General features: G+C 55.3%; 1 long non-coding RNA gene across 8 annotated transcripts; it reads left to right on the forward strand.

The window, feature by feature from the left end:
* The first annotated feature begins 2,089 nt into the window (after positions 1-2,089).
* Positions 2,090-18,865, forward strand: LOC140619534 (uncharacterized). 8 transcript variants are annotated; one of them, XR_012019414.1, is made up of 7 exons: positions 2,090-2,248; positions 7,007-7,182; positions 8,008-8,087; positions 8,824-9,616; positions 9,962-10,116; positions 10,314-10,461; positions 10,825-18,865. It is a non-coding gene; the product is annotated as an uncharacterized lncRNA (long non-coding RNA). The 8 variants fall into 8 exon arrangements; XR_012019416.1 differs by having other exon boundaries at positions 8,824-9,534; XR_012019410.1 differs by adding an exon at positions 2,886-3,010 and having other exon boundaries at positions 2,091-2,248; positions 8,824-10,116.
* The last annotated feature ends 3,225 nt before the right edge of the window (positions 18,866-22,090 follow it).

Raw genomic sequence — 22,090 nt, forward strand, 5'->3', positions numbered from 1 at the left:
TGAGCCCCCAGTAGCTTCTCATGATCATTTCTTTTGCCTGCCACCCTCCCTACCCGCACCCCTTCTCTCAATGCTCTCCTTGAAAAGATATCCCTAGAATGAAACATACTTGGAAATAGGACCACAGGCTCATTGTTGTTCATCTTTTTTTTTTTTTTTTTTAAGATTTTATTTATTTATGAGAGACATAGGCAGAGGGAGAAGCAGGCTCCAATGCAGGGAGCCCGATGTGGGACTTGATCCCGGGACTCCAGGATCATGCCCTGAGCTGAAGGCAGAGGCTCAACTGCTGAGCCACCCAGGCATCCCTCATTATTGTTCATCTTTAAGAAGCCCCAGGGAAAAAGAGAAGTGTTGAAGATCTGGAAACAGACAAGTGACTTGATTTTTTTTTTTTTAATCCAAATGGATATTGGAAATGATAGGCTGATACTCAGGAGAATTTGAGAACAGATTACAAAACGAGTGACTTGGGAATACTTTAAAAAAATCTTCCTTAAAAAAAAAAAAGTCTTCCTTTTGTTTGTGGTCTGGGGATCCAGGGGAAAGTAGTAGACCTGATAACTGCAATATTTTGGCTGCGTCCTCTGGGCAATGCTGTGACCACACCCCATCTTGCCTTTTCTCTAGCTGTTCCACATGAGTCTTACTTCTCTGCAAGGATTGCTAGCTCTGCCAGTGCCGGGGCAGTATCTGGGACCTCCTCTGGGATCTTCAGGGTTCCCGCAATGTCCTTGGGCTGGGTACATTGGCAAAATGCTATAGGTTTGTCGAGCGGGATTTGGATTTCCTGGAGACCAAAGCAGGGGTGGAGGGTAGCATCCGAGGAGGAGATGGACAATGTGGAAGACAGCCTGCAAATGTGGAACCTCAAGTGGTCAGTTCAAATCCTGCCTGGGTCCCCTACTGTGGCTGTGGGCAGCTCTCACAGCCTCTCTGAGTCTTAATGTCCTTATCTGAGCAATGAAAATGATAAATGACAAACAGAGAAGTGTAAAAATTAAATGGCATTATAATAATAAAAATATAAATAATTTTTTATATTATAAAAAATTATAGCATTATAATAATAAAAATTATGTTTTGAGCCTTTAAGTGCCAGGCACTGTGCTAAGCTGCCCTCTGCCCGCATTTCCACATTTAACCCACATAACCCTATGAGGCGGATTCCATCATTATCTTTACTTTATGGACTAGGAAACCGAGTCTCAGTAATGGTGTGTCCAAGGTCATCCGCTAAGGGGCGTGGACAAAGCTGAAATTAAAACCCAGGACAGGCTGGTTATAGAGGCCCCCGGAACCGTCTAGCATTGGTGCCCAAGCTTGAATGTGCATCAGAATCCCCTGGAGCGCTTGTTAATAAAATGCAGATCTCTGGGCCCCACCCCAGAGTTTTCCACCCCGTAGTGCTGGCGTTGAGACCTGAAATTGGCATTTCTAGCAAGTTCCCAAGTGATGTTGATGCTCCTGGTCTAGGACCACTTTCTGGCATTACTGCTCTACCGAAGGGTGGGTACTAAGCAGAGGGCTGTTCAAAAAACAAAGGACCAAACCTATAAAAGTGGTCAGGCCGAGGGGTGTCGTGGCACGCACGCGGGCGTGAAGGCGCGGGCAGGGGTTCGAATCTTCCCTCCACCGTAAGCGCGTGTCCACCTGGCAGGATTCACCGAGAAGCACACCGAGGGCCCCCGCGGGTGAGGCGCCTGGTGCTCCGGGGCCCGCGTCCCGGGTCCGCTGATTGCGCGGGGCTCGGGGCTAGGGCTCCGGGCTCCTAGGGCTCCGGGCTCCTAGGGCTCCGGGCTCCTAGGGCTCCGGGCTTGGGCTCCGGGCCGAGTCCAGCCCGGCCAGCGTTGCCATGGCAGCGCCGCGGGCGGGGATGCTGGAGGCGGGCTCGCCCCTTTGTGCCGCGGGGGCGGCGGCGCGCTCCCCCCACCCTCCCTGCCTCCCGCGGCGGGCGGCCCGGACCCCGGGGGAGTGGGGGGGGGGCGGGGGCGAGGGGCGCCGAGGCGCGGCCGGGGGTGGGGCGCCTCCGCCCGCCAGCCGCTCCCGCATTAAAATTTCATGGGCGCTGCAGCAGCTTACAAAGACGACGCCGGCTGCGCTCGGGGGGCCGGAGGGAGGGAGGCTGCGGACGAGTGCGGGGAGGAGTTTGCGGTGGGAGGCGCTTGCAGGGGCTCCCCCAGTTCTGCGCCGTGAGCCCGGGCACAAAGAGCCCTCTGCACTGGCGCCGCAGGACCGCGGACCCGAGGTGAGCCGCCGAGGGCGCTCGCGCCCCCCCCTCCCCGAGCGCCCGGCGCCCGCGCGCGGCCGACAGCCTCGCTCCCCGAGGTCGGGTCGAGGGTGGGTCCCGGGGTCCCCGGCAGCGTTCAGGGGATGGCAAGGGCTGCCCGGAGTGGCCCTCCTTTGCAGGACGGAGAGCTCCTGCCGCCGGCACTCGTCCAGCGCGGCCAAGACTCGGGCCTGGGTGGGGCTTGGGGCCGCGGGGGAGGCTGCGCTGGGAGGGAGAGGGGAGGGGGGTGCGGGGTGCGGGGTGCGGGGGGCGAGTTGTCCTCAGTCGGGATCCGAGGGCGAACAAAGACCCTCCCCACGCCCCGCTGCCGGACCGGAGGAGGGGACCCTGGACCTCGCCGGCCCATCAGGTCGGCCGCTAAGTGGCCCAGCCCGGGACGGAGCCCGGGTGGCCTGGGAACCGGGGTGGGGGTGGGTGCTTGAGCCCCGCTTCTCTCCTACCGAGCCCACCGCCCAGGGCCTGCTCGGGCTCCGTCGGTGGGACCCAGATTCTAGACGTGCGGCGCGCTGGGTGGGTCCCGCGGATGGGGAGGGCAGGAAAACCACCTTCCTTGAGAAGAATGATGGCAATGATGATGATAAAAATAACCCATCAGTTTGCAGAGAGCTTACTTTACGCCAGCAACGTGTTTAGTGCTTTGCACGCATTACCACCACAGTCCCACGAGGAGCTAAGAACCCCGTTTTAGAGATGAGGACGCTGAGATCCGGAGACGGTTAGGTACGTGTCCAAGGTCACAACGCCAGTGATTCTGTATCCAGATATGTACAATTCTAAAGCCCGGTGTATATCCCCAAACAGGTCTGGGGAGCCCTCAGAACCCTTGCCCCCTCTCCTCCTCCCCAGGACGCTCTCTAGAGAGGCTGGAAATGAAGAGGGGGTTATCAGATCTCCTGTGCCCCCAGCGGAGGGTCCCGGGCCAGAGAAATTGCTTCTGGGACTCTGCAGGGGGAGGCCTGGGGGACCCGGAATCCCTCCTGTCCACCCCAGGCTCCAGACCAGCGCGCGCGGGGATTGCTGGCGCGCACACCCCACTGCAGTGCCGCCGCGGGAGATCCGCCCCCACCTGCTGCTGGGGGAAGGGGGGAGGGGGAGGGGAGGGAGACTGGTGCGGGGAGAGGGGTCGGGAGAGAAAGGCGACGGAACGTGCGGGAAAAGGCTTTGTTTTTGCCGGTGCCAACCCCAGACCGAGCGCCCACCCCGAGCAGAACGCTGGTTCTGGGCGCAGTGCTTTACTTTCCCGAAGCGCATCCCCCTCTGGGAGCACCTGGGGGCTAAGCGATCGCCTGGGTTTGTTGGGGGCTGTGGGGGGCGGGGGGAGGCGGGGATGAGTAATTCCACTTGACAGGGAGACCTGAGGACAGTGGTTCTCAGACTTTAGGGGCGTTGCTTCAAATATGCAGATGTCCGTGCCACGTGGCCAGGGGATGAGTCAGCAGGACTGGGTGGGGCTGGGCATCTGGGTGTTTACTCAGCCCCCTCCTCCCCGTCATCAAGCAGGTGGTCAGACCTTCCGCTGGTCGAGGGAAGGGTACCCCAGCCTCTCCCCCGCCCCAGCGCAGAACCGTGTCGCAGTCCGCGCAAAATGGTATCCCCTGGGACCCTTTGGCCAGTGCCTGGCTTTGGGTGGCACTGAATCCCTCCCACACTGGCTCTGATTAAATTCACGTTGAAAGAATTTATGGGTAGCAGCGCCGGCGCCCCTCCGCGCCTGCATTTGATCATTTGGTGACCCTCGCCATTTGAGAAGGGCTCTAGATCTACCCTGCATCTCTCTTACTGCTTTTTCTGTCTCTCCAACTCTTCACGGAGGAGAGAGCTGGTCTTCAGAGCCCCCCCCCCCCCCCCCCCCCCGTAAGGAATCAAACCCCTTGTGCCAGCTTTAGGAGACCCATTCTCTACGCTTGCATTAAAAATGAGAATTTTATCATTTGGGGTGATTTTTAAGAATGAACGTATCAGTTTAATACAATGGAGGATAATTGTAAAAGGTTGGAGAGGACAGATGTACTCTATACTCATGTGCCCTTTGGTTGGACCTGCCAGTTGTTTTCATTTTTCTTTCTTTCTTTCTTTCTTTCTTTCTTTCTTTCTTTCTTTCTTTCTTTCTTTCTTTCTTTCTTTCTTTCTTTCTTTCTTTCTTTCTTCTTCTTTCTTTCTTTCTTTCTTTCTTTCTTTCTTTCTTCATCTTTTTATCTTATCTTTCTCATCTTTCTTTCTCTCTTTCTTTCTTCTTCTTCTTTTTTTTTTAATATTTTCATTTCTAACTCCCTTCTCTGGATCTGATCCGTGTTTCCACCCAGGTCACCTCTTAAGCTCAGCTTCAGTAAGGAGGTAATTTCCCTCCTCTGAGCCTCAGTCGCCTCATCTGTAGAATGGGAATCATACTCCCTGCCTTAGAAGGCTGTCATGAGGCTAAGAAGCAGTACGTATGAAGTGCCTGCAGCTAGTAGGTGCCTGATAAAGATATTACTGCTGAGTGTGCCCACTGTGTACTGGCTGAGTTCACTTACATGGCCCCTAAGTCTTTTATTGATCTCGAGTTATTTGCTTTTATTTGCATTGAGGCTGTCGGTTCCTCTTCTGGGTGACCCTTAGGCTGTTTGAGCAGGGGGGTGTTTCTGGGGCACTGGGTCCATTGTGCAAGTTCAGTGGGCTGGTGAATAACTTATAGGCTATCCTTTGTTCCAAGGGGGTCCTTCCCTCTAGTCTCTGAGGCTTGGCTCATCTGTCAGCTGGAGCTCTTTGTGGAACAATAGCCAGAGATACACTGGGGCAGAGGCAAAGGCTGGTTGAGAGTGACATCTGTCTCTGTGTCCCTCACCAGGCTGATCGGATCAGATGAGGCGGGGGTCCCCTCCCCGCCTTGTGGTCTAGGTGGGCCCCTGTGGAAGCTGGATGAGCCATGGAAGGGAGGGAGAGACTGAACCAATTGTGTACTCAAGGGTATGGAGTAAAACACAACGCCTCTACAGCTTAGTGACCGTTTGCCAGGCTTCTTGCTGGGTGCTGCCTCGTGGAGACCCCGTGAAGAGGCTGGGAATTGGGCATTACAACTGAGACAGGCTCAGAGAGGTGGAGTGCTTAGCTCAGGATCACACAGCCAGTTGGAAGGAGAGTCAGGACTTCACCCTGGGTCTCGTCTGGCCCTGAGACGTGTGTTTGTGACTACAGCACCACACCACCTCCTCTCCTAAATGTCAGTTTGATCCGTTGCCTCGAGACTGTGGAAGCAACTGGAATCAAATGACCCGATATGGTTTAGCAATCATGGGCCAGTTTCCCCAATGGTGGTGGTACTAAGGCTCCTGGCCACTCTGTTTTCAGTGTACACATCCCTTCCTGGAGGCTTCTCCCATTTAACCTCAACCACAATTTGAACACAAGTCTTCCACCCCTTTGGGGTTCAATAAGCCTTAGAATCCAGTCGCACCACTTTCTCGATGGGTGATGTTGGAGTGAGACACTTTGAACCTGTTTGTTCATCTGTAAAATGGGGACAAGAAAACCCAGTTTATTCTTTTGTCAGGTAGTTGAAAGTGCCCCCAGGTAGTATCTGTCCTCAATACATGTTGGTTTCCCTTCATTCTCCTTTTAGTCTCTTCCCTCCCCCTGCAGCTCAGGGACTCCCTTCCCTTGTTTGAGGGCGACTTGCATTTCGAAGCTCCTCTTTTGTGCCTGCCGTGTTTGAATTTGTCCGGAAACAGGGTTTTCCGCAGCTCTGCAGATGGGTCTGTTTCCCTCAGCTGGGCTCCTGCGCCTCTTATTCCCGGGAGGCTCCCCTTATTTCTCAGCACTCACTCATCCAAAGCAATTTAGGCCAACATCTCCCGTATGCCAGCTCTCTGAGTAGCTATTTTATTCCAGAGTCAGGGAAAAAAACCCAAGAACCCAGAGGGACCCTAAAATGCAACTGAATGCATATTTCCCTGGCAGCTGTTCCTCCGTTACCAGGAACGGCACAGAGTTTGGGGGGGGGGGATGAATATCCCACAATGGTGTTAATGAGCCGTGGGTGTGATGGTAGTATTAACAGTGTAAGAAAATAATAGAATATGAGCTAATAGGTAGTATTTATTATCCCATGTGATCCTCAGAGCAGCTTTGGGACGTGGGTGTCATTATAATCCCATTTCCTGGATAAGGGGACAGGCTCAGAGCAGTAGTGGGATCATTCAGCATGGCCCAGTAGGATGGACCCCGTGCTGTTAGGCCCGTCCGTGTCCTGTCCAATGCTGGGGGATGTTTTGGCTGGCACCAGCCCCAGCAAGATCTCTTTCCTGGTTTCCTTCTTCTTTTGTATCTTTTTTAATTTTTATTTTTAAAAAAAATTTATTTATTTATTTATTCATGAGAGACACAGAGAGAGAGGCAGAGACACCGGCAGAGGGAGAAGCAGACTCCATGCAGGGAGCCTGATGCGGGACTCGATCCTGGGACCCAGAGATCAAACCCTGAGCCGACGGCAGGCGCTCAACCACTGAGCCACCCAGGTGTCCCTTCTTTTGTATTTTTAAAATATTTTATTTATAGGAACACCTGGCTGGATCCCAGGACCCTGAGATAGTGACCTGAGCCAGTTGCCCCTCCTGTTTTTTTCTTCTGATCTGCATCTGAAGGAATCAGTTTTGGCCTGACCCTGGCATCTACTCTCTAGTGTACTAGTGGGTACATATTTATTCCCCTCCTCTTCTTTATTTCTATTTCTCTCCGTAGCAGCTGGATGCATCTCCCAGCCCACCCATGGGATTCCAGACATGTCTACGTGACCATCACAACCCTACCAGCGTCGAAGGAGTAACCAAGGTGACCCTTCTGTGCACCCTTGGGATAACAGAGACCAGCCCCATGCTATGAAATCCATTGGTGTGGAAACCTCCTGACTCTCAGAGGTAGGAGGGATCTCTAGAATCTTCTGGGCTCTAATCCCTCAAGCAGAGCCTCCCTGCTGGGGCCTCTGACCTTGGCTTGCGGGTGGGGGGGGTGGGGGGGGTCTGTGTGGGGTGGTGGGGGCTGAGATGCCAGGGCCCTGGGGCCACAGGGAAGTTTCTGTCTGGCCTTTGATCCAGCTCTTCTCCATTCTTATCCTCTACGTCTAAAGGAGTTTTGAAAAATAACAAGTTATAATTTACCTATAATAAAGTGTACCCATTCAAAGCATACATTTCAATCACATGTTTTGTGTTTTGCTAAATGTGGACACCTGCATAACCATCACCACAATCCACATCTAGAACATTTTCAGCTCCCTAAAATATCCCCCTGTGTTCCTTCACTGCCAGTCCCCCCGCCCCGCCCCCGCCCCGCCCCCCGCCGGCCCCAGCTCCAGCCCCAGGGAACCACTGATCTGCTTCCTCTGCCTAGAAACTAGACTTGTGTTTTCTAAAGTTCTATTAATATGGAATCTTTTGTGTTGGGCTTCTTTTGCTCAGGATAATGTCTTGAGGTTCATACTTGTTATGGCATGGATCAGTGGTTCTGTCCTTTTTTGGGTCTAACTTTATGGAAGGCATGGTGTAAATGTTATAACATCCATTTCAAGTGCACAGTTTGATGACTTTTAGGAAATGTACCAAGGTACAGCACCCGTTGCCATAAATCCATTTTAGGATATTTCCACTGCCTCGGTAAATGCGCCCCCATACCTACTCACTGCTAATCTCCACCATCCCACCCTTGATTCCAGATGACCACTAGTCTACTTTCCGTCTCTGCAGGTTTGTCTTTTCTGGACATTTCACATATATGGAGTCAAACAGCACGCAGTCTCATGTGCCTGGCTTCTTTCATCTTCGAGGTTTGTCCAAGTCGTAGCATGGAACGGTCACTTGTCCTTTTTTTTTTTTTTTTTTGAAGATTTTATTTATTTATTCATGAGACACACACACACACACACACACACACACACACACAGAAAGGCAGAGACACAGGCAGAGGGAGGATCAGGCTCCCCGCAGGGAGCCCGATGCAGGACTTGACCCTGAAACCCCGGGGATCACACTCTGAGCCAAAGGCAGACCCTCAACCACAGAGCCACCCAGCCGCCCCTACCATTCCTTTTTACTGAGGAGTAGCTTTCATTATATAAACGTACGACCGTTTGTGTATCCATCCATGCGCATGGGGTTTTAATTTGATCTGTGTTACTGGGGGTAAATACACCTCCCACTCCAGGAGGCATATCCTACTTCTGGGACATCACCAAGTATGGCACAAAGATTTTCTCAGCTGGTGAAAACAATTTTGGGAATGCTCACCGTGTGCCAGGCACTAGGTAACCCTTGAAGAATAATGAACATTGAGTTGCACGTTGGATATGTGGTCTCAAGGAGGCAATACTCTCATCTGTTCACCTGCCCTTAACGCCCATGCCTTCCTTGCTACCCTCCTAGACAGGGGTACACTGCTTCACCCAGGGGTTGGCGTTTCCCTCGAAACCTTCATTGCCTTATTGATATTGGGGTCCGCAGGGTTGGGGGAAGGGCCTTTGTGTCAAGCAAGGCTCCTCTGAGCAGCCCAGGATCTATTTACAGAGTAGAGCAAGGTCCTGGGACAGAGGAGAGAGGAGGGGATTTCCGAATCTTCCTGAACATTCGTGACCGCCCTGGGGAAGCAGCCTTGCAGATAAGTATTCCAACTTACCTGCCCGCAGCCTATCTGCCTGCCCTCTTTCGGTCTGTGCAGGAAAGTGTAGAACCTCAGAATCCCACGTGGGGGTGGAGGTGGAGGTGGGGGAGTGGGGATCAGCTTTTCTACCCCTCTGTGTCACAAACAAAGACCTTGTCCCTGTTTCATGGGGCCCCAGAGAGGGTCATCTTCCCACCCCTGCTTTTGGCATGGAGGCTAGAATTTTGTAAGCTCCCACCATCGGGAACTTCTGTGGACGTGAGTCAAGTGACCTCACCTCAAGAACCCGTAGATGTGGTGTCAGAAGGAGGCAGGAGGGGACTGGCGACTCCTGGCAGCGCTTCTCAGTTCTGGCCCTCTGTCGTCATATTCGTGAAACTTGGCCAGGGCTCCTCTTTACCTGGCGGTTGAGTGGGGACACTGGCACTGTGACTCTAGGGCCACATTCTTTCCTCCAGGTCCGGACCCGTGCCTTGAGGCTCAGGTGCCCATTGCAAACTCTGAACACCCACCGAGGGGCCCCCTGACTCTCCTGGCACAGGTCTGCCGGTTGATGAAGATAGCTTAGCTGTCACCACAGGCAAAATCGAGAGATGATTCTGGGTCGGGATTAGCAGGTGTGTAATGGGGGCAGAAGAGTATCTGAGGCTGAGCCGAAGGGCCCCCCTATTTCCTCCTCTCCGCTGCCTCGAACTGTGGGTTAGTACTGTGCACTCTGGGTGAATGCAGGGTGGGAAGGATCCCAGGGCGCAGAGAGAGAAAGAGAGAGAGGGACAGACTTCCCAGGGCCACACAGGATGATGGCTGAGCTGGATCAGAACTCTGAATTCCTGACTCCGTTCACTGCTTCCACTCAGCTATTGCCAAGCTGAATTTGTTTTACTTTGTCCTGGGCCCCCTTCTGCTGTTATTGGGGAACAGAGAGGTTGGTGAGGGCACCCCCCTCAACCCAAGGACATTCGGGGGTGGGAGGAAGGGAGGTGGTGGGCAGTGTGCCTGGGCCCAGCCTCTCTGGCTCCAGGGGGGCCTTCTTCTTGTTATCAGAGACTTCTGGCCATGCCCCCCACCTGGGGAGGGGGCCTGGGTGCAGTTTTCTCCTGCGGCGTGGTTGGCTCTTTTGTCTTCTAGGATGGGATCTACCTGGGAAAGTGGCTGGGAGCTGGGCCGGGGCTGCCCACCTGTTGGCTAGGAGCTGCCAGGTAAGCCTGGGGAAGCGTGGGGAAGGAAGTTGCACTGGGCTTAGTTTTATGGGGGCATGATCGTTCCCCCACCAGGAAGGCCCAGCCAGGTGGCTGGAAGGCTTGCTCTGTGCAGTCTTATGGGGGGTGTGTGGGGACTGAATCAAGACCACTGTGGGTGGGTTATGGCAGACCTTTCAGTACGTTCCTTCCCTCAGCACGAACGTGGACCAAGCACCTTCTCTGAGCTAGATCCTGGGGATCCAGAGGTGAACACCAGAGACACTGTTCCACCCTTGCAGATCTTCACACGAGAACATGATTTATCACCGTCTCAGCAAGGGAGTGAGCTCCCCGTCCTGGGAGGTGTGCATGTGTGTGTGTGTGTATATGTGTGTACTGGGGGAAGGTGGTGCCGAAGTGCCCTTGGTAGGGATGTTGTAAAGGGAATCCAAGCCTCCTGGGGCCACTGGAGCCTCTTTTTGCCCACCTGAACCCTTGCCCCTTGTCTGCCCATGCACCAGGCTCCTATTATTGCTCTTGTAGTCCTGCCAGGGTGGGAAACTCTGTTCCTGAGTTTCTTTTAAAAATCATTAGTGTCTAAAGCCCTTACCCACACCTTGTCTAGAGAGCCTGAGGGTCTCTGAAGGTGTCCCCCGCCTCAGGGGTGGGGTTAGGTTGGGGGATGGAGGCCGTGTCCTCGTCCTAACTCGCTGCACTCCCCCCCAGGAGGCTCAGCCTGGCCTGGTCATCTCTTTGGAGCCCGGGTGACTCGGGACTCTGGCCACGGTGACATAGGGAGCAGCCTTTGGTGGTTTCCTGGAACTCTGGGAAGACCTCATCTTTCCCAACTGCTAAGACGGAGCCTCCCGTGGATAAAGGACCCTCCCGGTTGGCGCTCGGCTGAGGACATGCCCTGGCTCTGGAGGAGAGCTTGGGGGTGGGTGTGAGGGAGGCTGGGAGCCCCCTGCCCCTCCGTGTCCACCTGGACCCCGCCTGTTGGACCTTACCGTCTGCACCTGGAGGCCATTTCTTGACTTGGTGCCGACTTGGTCCCCCTTTGCAGCCCTGCTTGTGGCCAGTCCGTGTTCACCTGGGCCACGGCCCCGCCAGCCCCACCCTTATGAAGGTGGGGTCCCTAAGGACCCTACAGGACGGGGCAGGAACTCAGGGATGGGAGTCAGGGGGGAGCTACCAGTGGGAAGGAGGGAGACACAGCTTCGTGGCCTCCGTCGGCTCAGAGTCTGCCTTGCGTCGTCTGCTCTTGAGTGATTCTCATTTTTGTGGGTGCTTTTTGCATGAGGCTTTCCTGTGCCTCTGTGCCTCCTGTGCCTGAAGGTCAGAGGGAAGAGGCAGTTGGGGTCCGGGAGGACCCTTCCCCAAGTGTGGCCGAGTTCTGGGGCCCACCTGGAGGGGCAGAAGGTACGCTATCCTGAAAGGGCAGGGTTTGCCAGAGACCAGGTGGCCCAGGCTGGGGGAGCTCACAAGAGGGAGACAGATCCAGCCTTGTCCTCCCCAGGCTCAAGGGGTCGGTCACCCCAGTCAGATCACAGACCCCAGCTCCGTGTTGCACTGATCCTGGATTCTGTCCTTGGGGGGCAAGGCAGGCAGGGTGGGCCCCAGGCATAGGCAGCCTCCTCCTTACACGGCTGCAGGTTCACTTCCCTGCGCACGGCTCCATTCTCTACCCAGTCCAGCCGCTCCGGGGCGCGGGGTGGGGGTGGTCCAGCGCTTGTCCAAGAGCAGCCCATGGTCTAACATAGGCAAGTTTAAAAACTGGGCATTCCTTTCCTGGGGGGGGGGAAAGAGAGCCTGCATTGGTTCGAGCTGCCCTAACATTTACTACAGCCCCGGGTGGGTGGTGGTGGTGGTGTGCTTAAACAGCAGAAATGTGTTTTCTCATAGTTCTGGTGGCTGGGAGTCCAAGATCAAGGTGTGAGCGGGGGTTGGTTTCTCCCGAGGCCTCTCTCCACAGCTTGCAGATGGCCACCTTCTTGGCTGTGTCCTCAGACAGCTTTTTCTCTGTGCTCATGTGTGGGGCTTGGGGCGGGGGGGTGGTTGGTGAGGAGGAGGGGCAGATCTGGTGTCTCTTCCTCTTTTTCTAAGGATGCCAGTCCTGTTGGATTAGGGTCCCACTCTTATGGCCTCTTTGAACCTTAATTTCCTCCGTAAATGTCCCATCCCCAAATATGGTCTTGTTGGGGGTGATGGTGGCAACTTATGAATCTGTGTGTGTGTGTGGGGGGCACACAACCCAGTCCATACAGATGGTCACCACAAGCATGGAAAGCTGGAGCCATCTTCCCCCTCGGCAGCCCCACAGCCATGGGGAGGGCAGAGCAGAGGTGTGGGAAGTAGGGTTGAGTGTGGGAGGCACTGTGCTAGGATGGTCCGGTCCTGGAGCCTCAGGGATGGATTCAGGGAGCTGGCTGGACCAGGGCAGTGAGGAGGAGCCCCAGGAGAAGGATGTCCTGGGAAGAGCCTGGGCCTTGGAGCCCGGGGGTGTGTCCCCCGCTGTGCAGCCTTGGGCAGGTCACATCTTCTCTGTGAGTCTGATGTCAACTCTGGAACAGGAGCCATGTGCTCCCTTCCGGGGTGGGGCACGGGGAGGAGTCAGTGAGGGCACATGCCTGCACAGTGCTGGGCCCCTAGCAGGTTGCTCACTTAACACTCCCATCCCACTGGAAGGTTAGATTTAGGGCTTATCTATTTTCTGTGCTCTGGAACTGCCAACTCGGCATCTTCTGATCCAGAGGCTAGTCCTTCCCCTGCCTGTTTTCTTAATATCCATCTCGCATCAGCTTGGGGAGGTGGCCGTACTTTATTGCCCCATGAGTAGCTCCAAAGGCCTCCTGGGCCACCCTCTCATCAGGAGTGAGCACCTACTGTGGCTCTTTCCTGTGCCGGTCGCTTGCAGTAGGGCTATAGGTGAAGCTCTGGCTGTGATTGAAACCTTCAGGATTGCACGGCTGAGCAATTGGAACTGGAGAATTGGAGAATGCGGCAGAGAACAGTCCACCGAGGCACAGGTTCTGAGTGCTTAGTGGGGTGGGAGTTAGATTCCAGAATGACCTGGGTAGGCTTTCCAGCAAGCCTGAACCAGCCAGGGCCTTGAAGGACGAGAAGGATGTGGCTTAGCTGATAGCCTCCAGGGCCCTGGAAGATTTGCCCAAAGTAAGTCCTAGGAGATGTCATTGCTCTTAAACAAAAAGGGGAGGTGGTATTGGTGGAGTTCAAATTCAACCAGTTCCTGAAATGCAGGACTTATCAGAGCCTTTAAAGTGCCAAGGGGAATTGTGAGTACTCAAGGACAGCCAGGATTCAGCGTTCTCCCCTTTTATGGCAACAGAGCCCTTTTCTTATGGAGCATCATTTAGAACTGAGGGGGCAATCGGGTGGGGCTTCTGTGGGGAAACTGCACAGCATGGATAGGAGATGACCCAGCCGGGCACTCTCAGGGGCTTTGTAGCACCGACTGGAAAGGCAGCAGACCAGGAGGGGCTGGGTGTTGGAACTTGGTTCTAGGAGTCAGGTGAGCTCTATGCAGTTTTTTTTGGGGGGGGAGGGTAGGAGAGCAGGCCTGCGGTTGGAGTAGCCAGAAGCCTGGCACCTGGTGGAGGAGATGTCCGCTGGACATGGTACCTCTGGACTTGATGCCCTTGGGGCATCACACCTTTTTTGGGAAGACGCTGCTGTGTGTGTGTGTTGTGTGTGCGTGCACACGCCAGTGTGCCTGAGTGTGACAGGATCCAGCCTTCTGGGAGGGGGCTGACCAGAACCAGGCAGGGGTTTCCGGCCAGGACCAGCAGGATCTATTTTCAGGTTAACCAAACTGTTTCGGCGGGAGGGCCCCTCAGGCCCAGAGCCGAGAAATTGGGAAACAAAATGGCCTGGGGCGAGGTCCTCGGGACTCAGGCTCGATTGGGGGGGTGGTTGAGAAGCGTGGAGGCGGAGCCCCTGCCCTGGTCAGGCCCGGCTCCCTGGCTGGCGGGGCGGGAGGCCTCTGGGGCTGAGCTGAGGGGCCCGGGGCAGTGTTGCATGGTGTGATTAACCTACTAACCCAGGGCTCGGCCGGGACGCTGTGGCGTGTGACGAGGTGCCTGGCCTTCTGCCAACCAACTAACCCACTAACCAGGCCCGAGCATGCCCTACTAACCCCCTGCAGCCAGACCCTACTAACCTTGCAGCTCATGGGCCTTTCAAGGGGCTGGGACGTGGGGGCAGACGACAACGCTCCAGAAGGCCCTGCCCGTGGCCTGGGATCTCTGTGCAGACCCACGTTCCAGGACAGGGCACGCAACTAGGACTGTCGCCAGCCCTGCCGCCTCCTGCTGAGCGATTCTGAGCAGGTCACCCAACCTCTCTGAACCCGTTTCCTGAGCCGCAGAACGCGACTGTGACCTTCACCTCACAGGCTGCAGCGAGGCTTCCCCTGAATGTACAGTTCTTGACACAGGACAGATCCTTAAAAAGAACCTGTAGATATCTGGGTGGGAGCGGGGGTGGGGAGCCCAGAAAACGCGATTGGTCGTGTCCCCTGCCTGGGCCCTGGTCCCTCGGGGTGTTCTGCACACAGACCCTTCTGCCTGGGGCCAGACACTCGCTTTGAACCCTGTGTCTCCCCCACATTCTTCCTCGTCCCCAGCTTTCTTTTCCGTAGGCAGCTCTTTTGTTCGATTACTAACCTGTCTAACCCGGGGCTGCCTCAACCGCACCCCGACCCTCCCTTAACCAACTAACGGACCTGCGTGTGTTCTTCCTTTTCTCCTAGTGACTTCTGTGTGTGTCCGCTGAGGTGCCCCCGTCCGCTGGTGCTGTGCTCTCACTTACTAACCCCGCCCCTACTAACCTCGTTTTCTCTTCCCACTAACCCCAGCCCTGCCGAGCTCTGGGCATCCCTCCTGGCAAGCAGAGTTCCTGGGGCTGGTCCTGCACACAGGGGCCCTCCCCCTCCCCCCCACTTTGCTGCCCCGATTGGCTGTGGGTTCAGAGCCCAGGGCTGGGTCTGAGGCGGGGGACGGCCCTACTGACCACACCAGGGGCCCAGAGGAGGCGGCGGCGGTGCGGGGGGAGGAGGCCGGCCCCCCCCAGAGCACGAGCATCTCCTCTGGCGCAAGTCTGGTGGCCCCTGGTTAGGGTGGGGGGTGGGGGGTGAGGGTGGAGGCCGGCGGGGCTAGGGCGGGGAGCACTGGGCTCCCAGCCACGGGGCAGAGAGAGAAGGCGCCTGGGTGCCCTAATTTGGAGGGAGACGAGGGTGCAATTCACCGCACCTGAAAGCGGCAGGTGCAGCAGGCACCGCCCCGCACAGGACACGCCCCGGAAGCCAGCCAAGGAGGCGTGGCCCCCGCCGGAAGTCGGTGGGCGGGGCCTCCCTGCGTGGGAAGGGGGCCTCCCGCCCGGGGATTCGCCGAGTGGGGCGCGCAGCACCGGAAGTCGGCCTGAGGGGCGTGTCTTGCCCCGGAAGTCAGGGAGCGGGCGGGAGGGACGGGCCGCAGGTGAGCGCGCAGGGCGCCCCGGTCCCCTGGAGCCGCGCTCCCCCGCCGCGGCGGACGCGGGCCGCTCCTCGCGCCCCAGGTCCGCACCCGGCAGCCGGGCGGGGCAGGGACGGAGGCCGGCCCCAGCTTGCCTTCCCCAGAGCCCGCCAGTCGCTGAGCCAGCCGGGGCCACACCTGGGGGTGACGTCACGCCTCACCTCCAGGAGGCCCCCGGGTCTGTGTGTGGGCTCCCTGCGGCTCCTCTGCACTAACTTGCTCTCCCGCGGCTGCCTCGGGGGCTGCCCGCCTGGGGCCCCAGGCTCCAGGCTCCCGCCCGGCTCCGTGCAGCTTCGCCTCGACTAACCCCTGCCCTCTCGGTCTGTTCCTCGCAGCGGACACTAACGGCTTGTGGATTTCTCCCTGACTAACAGCAGGTCTAACGCTCCTCGTTACCGCCCCTTTAGCAGCTTGGATGCCGGCATGGCTGGGATGGGGCTAACCCAGCGGAGGCGCCGGGCGCAGGGCGCCGCGGTGCTGCTGCCCGGGCGTCGGCTCCGGTAGAGCTGTCTAGGCAGGCAGGATGCAGGGGCTCCCGAGGCGGGGCCGGGGCTGGGCTGTGGCCGCGCGCCCGGCAGAGACGTTCCCGCGGCAGGTGGGGTCGGAAGCGGAGACCCCGGGCCCGGGCTTTGGCCTCTGGCCTCAGCCCGTCAGCCTCCAGCAGCCTGCATTTGGGCTTTGGTTCTCTTAACCTCCTAGCTCCGACCTAGACCCAGCGAACGGGTGGATGCACCCCTTGTGGACTGGGTGTTTACAGGGGATGATTCATGCATGGCGTCCTTGGTCACCAGCCCAGGGCCTAGAGTCCTTGATTTGGGGAAGGCCCAGGACGGAGAGCTTTGGATCTGAATGTCCACAAGGGTTCAGATGCCATCCCCCGTTTACATCGTAGTGCAAATTAGCTCAGCTTCCTCGTCTTTCTTTCATGCAGTGCAGCTGCACCGTGGCCGGAAGGGAGTTTGGATTGCTTCAGGCCTAGGTGGGGTGGGGGGCTCCTCTGGGAGCAGACAAGGGGAGCCCTGGGGCCAGGGGATCCTGGGTGGGCATAAAAGGTACCGTCAGGTCGAGATGGGGATGGCAAGAGGGACCGTTTTGCTGGCCCAGTCTGGTAGTCCTGTGGGAGAGAGTGGTTGGTGGCAGGGCTTGGAGGATTGGATCCGCTCCGGGACAGGGTCAGAGGCTGGCCTGGAGACTTGCAGGCAGGTTGCTTGGGTGGGTCGGTGAGCGCTGGTCTGGGGCCAAGAGCTCTGGCAGCCACGGGCGTGGAGCAAATCTAGTGGGGCTGGTAGGGGAGCCGCCTGGGTGTGACCCAGTGGTACCAGTGGATGGAGCTCAGCTGAGGGGTGAGGGAGCTCTCTGCCGCTCTCCAGTGGCCGCCTCACCCATTTCACTCGAAGCGGGAAGCTCAGGCACTTGGCATTCCTGGAAATTCTCTTTATTCAACTACAAAGATCTGGTGTTGCTGAGGACCAGCTCTGGGTGCTGGGACCCACTTACGGGCCCTTCCATCAGGTGCTCGCTTAGCTCAGTGGGGGAGGTAGAGAAGTTAACGTGTAATGCAGTGAGATGGATGCTGTGCCAGGGCTGGGGAAGCACCCAGGAGGTGGGCAAGGATGCTACGCACCTAGTCCACGCAAGGCGCGGTGCTCCCCTGCCAGGGGAGTACTCTTCAGGGTATTTCAGGCTGGTGTATCAGGTGGGTGCGGGGTAGAGTGGAGTGTGGGCAGTCAGGGCAGGCTTTCTAAAGAGGGAGACACCTATGCTGAGCCCTGGTCGGGTGTGGCAGGGATGAGTTCTGGGTAGTAGGAACGGCAGACACCAGGTTCTGGGCATCAGAGGGTTGAAGAGGTTCTGGAAGGTTCACAGGGAATGTAGCAGGAGACAGATGGGAAATGGACAAGCACCAGGCCACATTGCCAGGGACTTTGAGGTTTGTCTGAGGGTAGTGGGGAGCTACAGATGTAACCTGAGGAGGGGGGCGTTGGATTTGAGTTTCAGACTGACAGTTTGGCTATTTCAGCCCAGATGGAATTTGAAGCTTATAATGAGTTCTGGTCAATTTTAGATAATAAGAACTTATAGCTCGGGGACCCTTAGATCCACTGTGAGATAAACAGGGTCCCTTAACCTTTGGACCAGCTGGAGCTAGTGCTGCAGTGACTGGGAAGTCCGGCAGGGGCTAAGCTGGGGTGACAGGGATGCCTCCGAGAAGGAGCAACCCTGAACATGTGTCACCCCAGCCCCTGGTGGTATGTAGCTCCTGGAGAGGTTCTGAGGGGATGTGCTCATGGGCTGAAAGTCTACAGGAGAATTCCACTTGTCCTGTGTGGTTGCAAGGGGGACATGTGTGTGTGAAGTAACCTTCTGAGAGGCTGATCCTGGGGTCATGGTGGGTGACAACCTTTCTGGAGGCAGAAGGATAGGGACTAGCCCCCCTTAGAGAGATGGTGCTGGTGAGAGTCCAGGATTCTGCATGCGAATGTGCACGTGAGTGCTTGTGTGCACACATGTGTGTCCTTGACTTCATACCAAAGGAAGCCAATCCCAAGTAGGTGCAGTCTGTTTACCCCCCGCCACCACCCTCCCCCCCCCCCCCCCCCCCCCCCGGACCCAGGCTTTTGACGTTCACTCTGGTGTTAGGTCTACTGAACATGAAGCCCATTAGAAGGACCTCATGAGCTGGGGAATTGGTGGCATACTGAGCTCAGGGGATGCCTGGGGTAGGGGACTTGTCCCATCCCAACAAAGGATTCCAAAGGCCCTTCTTGGGAGTGTGTCCAGGGACCCATAGTTTTACTTTAACTGGAGAAGACGCTTCCTGCGTGGGGATGCTGAATGTGGGGATAGATACTTGGCTACAGGTTAAAGACCAGATTTTTACATGGATCCGGCCATGGAGCGTGAACTTGGCTCTTTCACTTTTACTGATGAATGTAGCTTCCCTGTAAATACCATTTTGATATTAAAAACTGACTTACACCTGAAGGATGGCTGTTGCTTAAGAGGCAGGAGGGATGTCCATATAGTTCTGGGGAGGAGGGGGAGCCAATTGCATTCTTCAGGGGCTAAAGTGGGTTCTCAAACTTTCCTCAAGACTCTGACCTTACAAGTTGATACGTGGGGGCATTTCTCTTTGTTTTCCATTGTAGGAAAATACACCATAAAATTTTCATTGTAACCATTTTTGAGTGTTATAGTTTAGTGACATTAAATACATTCACATTGTTGTGCTACCATCACCACTGACCATATTTTAAAGAATAGCCTTAATTTTTCCTCAGGACAGTGCTTCCTAGAAAATCTGGGTTCTTATTGCTGAGGTGCTTATATTTCATTGGGAAGGCAAAGAGTTCCTTGGAGACAGAAAAAGGAAGGAGTTTAGCGTATGGGTAAAGGGCTGGCAAATATGTGGCACACATATTGTTCTCCACTGCAGCTACCGTGGCAGACATTGGTAGTTGATCACCTATCTCTCTTTGGGAATCTGGCCACACCTTCAGGATCTGTATCAAAACAGTCTTCTAGGCAGCTGGGTCCAGTCCATCGGGGTATCTTTAATCCTAGGAGTTGGTCCTAGGATTGAGATTCACGACAAACCTCCTTCTGAATCCCAGCATTGTGTGTACCTGCTGTGAGACCTTGGAGGTGACTCACCTTCTCTGAGCCTCCACCTGCGCTTTAGAATAGGGGACAGCACTCTCCCGATAGGACGCCCCAAGGGAGTGTTCTCACAGACCTGAGACGGAGCCCAGTGCCTCATAAGTGTTCCCCTGACATCTAAGTTAGCGCCAGGTGCTGGGACAGACACCAGGGGAACTGTCACAGAAGAGGTCAGGGGAGGTGAGATAAGGATGGGCAGTATGGGGAGGCTTCCTGGAAAAGGTGACACATGAGGGAAGCCCTGAAGGATGGGGAAAATCAATCAGTTGGGATAAAATAGCCATGGCAGTGCAGAGTATTTCAGAATGGCTCCTCCGAGATTCATCAGACCAGTTCTAGTGGAGACGGGGATATGGATGGTGGGCAGGGCGGAGTGGGCGGCCCAGAAGAGGTTACAGCCTGAGCCAGGAGGTAAAGGCTGGCCTGCACGGTAATGCTCAGGGTGTGTTAAGAAGAATCCGGGACTCCCAGGGTTGGCAGAACTGGAGACCCAGGAGAGGCAAGCCGCTCCTGTTCTGTGAGGGATGGAGGAGGGGTAGAGCTCAGTTGTCTTGCAGAGGCTCTGGACACGGGGCTGGGGGTGGGGGGAGCCTGAAATGAGGGGGAGGCCGAAGGGGTTCAGTTGCTGAACTTGCACACACACACCCCCGCCAACCCCACACCCCCTACACAGAGTTCTCAACACCTCCTGCCCCTCGTGTGACCCAAAAGGACATGGTCCCTGTGCCTCTAGTCCTGGCTTCCAGTTTTAATTCCACGGCTGTCCTGTCTGGGTGATCTTGAGGAGTTGCTTTCTCTCTCTGGGCTTCAGTGTCTTCTATAAAGAAACAAATCCACTGAGGGGACCTATCAGGCCCTGCTGTCCTCGAAGGATTAGAAGATGTCTAACCAGAAGACAACTCCTCCTACCCCTTTTGGAAGCTTCCAGCCACTCACTGGTGTCTTCCCAGCTCTTTCTCTTTTCTTCTTCCTCCTCTCTTCCCTCCAGGAACCATCCACTGGGTCCTCCCTACATACTGGGCACTGTCCTAGACTCTGCGAAGCCAGGCCACCAGCCTATCTGTCCCTCTAACAACCTACTGTGTTCTCCCGAGGACACTCTGCATTGACTGTTCCCTTCACCTGGCACATATGTCTGTCTGCTTTTCATACGGTCGACTTCTCTGTGGCCCTCGGGTCTCAGCAGAATGTCACCCCCCACCCCCTCCTGAGGAATCTCCCCCTGACTACTCCGTCCGTACTCACACTACCACTTCAGTTCTCAAACATTCTGCTCTCGGGGACCCTTTTATACTCTTACCATACAGTAAATGGTTGCTCCTGAGTCAGGGTGGGCACTGCCTACTCGAAAGGCTCAACTGGCTCCCTGTTTGATTCATTCCAAAATATGTTCTTGATGCCATGACTCAGTGCCAAGCACGATCCCGGGTGCCCAGGGTACAGCCATGAGGCAGGCAGGCATCATCCCCACCCTTGTGGAGCTCACAGGAGGCCAGGGGAGGCAGCACATGAGCACATAGATATGAAATCACAAACTGTGCCCAGCTCTCGCAGCGAGGAGTAACAGAAAGAAGAATCAATGTAAAAAAGTCTACCATGTTAGAAACGGAAACTGAGGTGTTTTAAAAAGAATTGTTTAGGGGTGCCTGGCAGGCTCCGTCAGTAGAGCATGCGACTCGACCTCAGGGTTATGAATTTGAGTCCCATATTGGATGTAGAGATGACTTTAAAATCTTTTAGAGGCGCCTGGGTGGCTCAGTCAGTTAAGCGTCTGCCTTTGGCTCGGGTCATGATCTCAGGGTCCTGGGATGGAGCCCTGCTTTGGACTCCCTGCTCAGCGGGGAGCCTGCTTCTCCCTCTCCCTCAGCCTCTTCCCCAGCTTGTTGTGTTCTCTCTCTTTCTTTCTCAAATAAATAAATAAAAATTGAAAAAGTGTTTTTAAAAAAACTTGTTTGTTTATCCATTCATTGAAAAAATAACAGTAAGCTCACTGCATGCTAATGTAAATAACCCATCCTTCTTCTAAGTAGGCTCTGTGCCCAATGTGGAGCCTGATGCGGGGCTTGAACTTAAAACCCTGAAATCAAGACCTGAGCTAAGATCAAGAGCCAGTCTCAACCCACTGAGCCACCCAGGTGCCCCTAACACATTCTTTATAAAAATAACTATTTTCGGGAGACCTGGGTGGCTCAGTGGTTGAGCATCTACCTTTGGCTCAGGTCATGATCCCAGGAACCTAGAATATAGTCCATCATTGGGCTCCCCGCAGGGAGCCTGCTTCTCCCTCTGCCTGTGTCTCTGCCTCTCTCTGTGTGTTTCTCATGAATAAATAAAATCTTTTTTTAAAAAAAACCCTTTATTTTCAAAACAAAATAAATTTCACTTTTTTTTTTTTTTGTAAATCTCTTTTGGATTCTAGTATCTGCTTCTGCATTCAATCTGTTGTGACATCACATGTCATATCGCCTCTGGAAAACTCTATCATACCCTTGTGAGGGAAGGAGATGAAAAAGAAATTAATGTGTCACTGGGTCCCCAGATCTGATCATACTTGAGAACCACTGCTCTATCACAAGACCTCTTTATTTCTTGATTTTCTTTCTTAAAATGCATGCCCATCTGAAATGACCTTGCTTACTTGTCTGATGCCTTGTTTACTGCCTGTCTCGGGTCTGGATTTTCTGCACGTACCCAGAAGGCAGGGTCTCAGATGGAGCCCAGTAGAAGTGCCCAAAGTGGCCCAGCCAGAGCTGCAGTTCTGAGGTATGGGCAGCAGATGGTGGTGTTGCACCAAGACCGCCTCC

This window comes from Canis lupus, chromosome 27 (genome assembly GCF_048164855.1).
Source record: "Canis lupus baileyi chromosome 27, mCanLup2.hap1, whole genome shotgun sequence".
Taxonomy (NCBI): domain Eukaryota; kingdom Metazoa; phylum Chordata; class Mammalia; order Carnivora; family Canidae; genus Canis; species Canis lupus.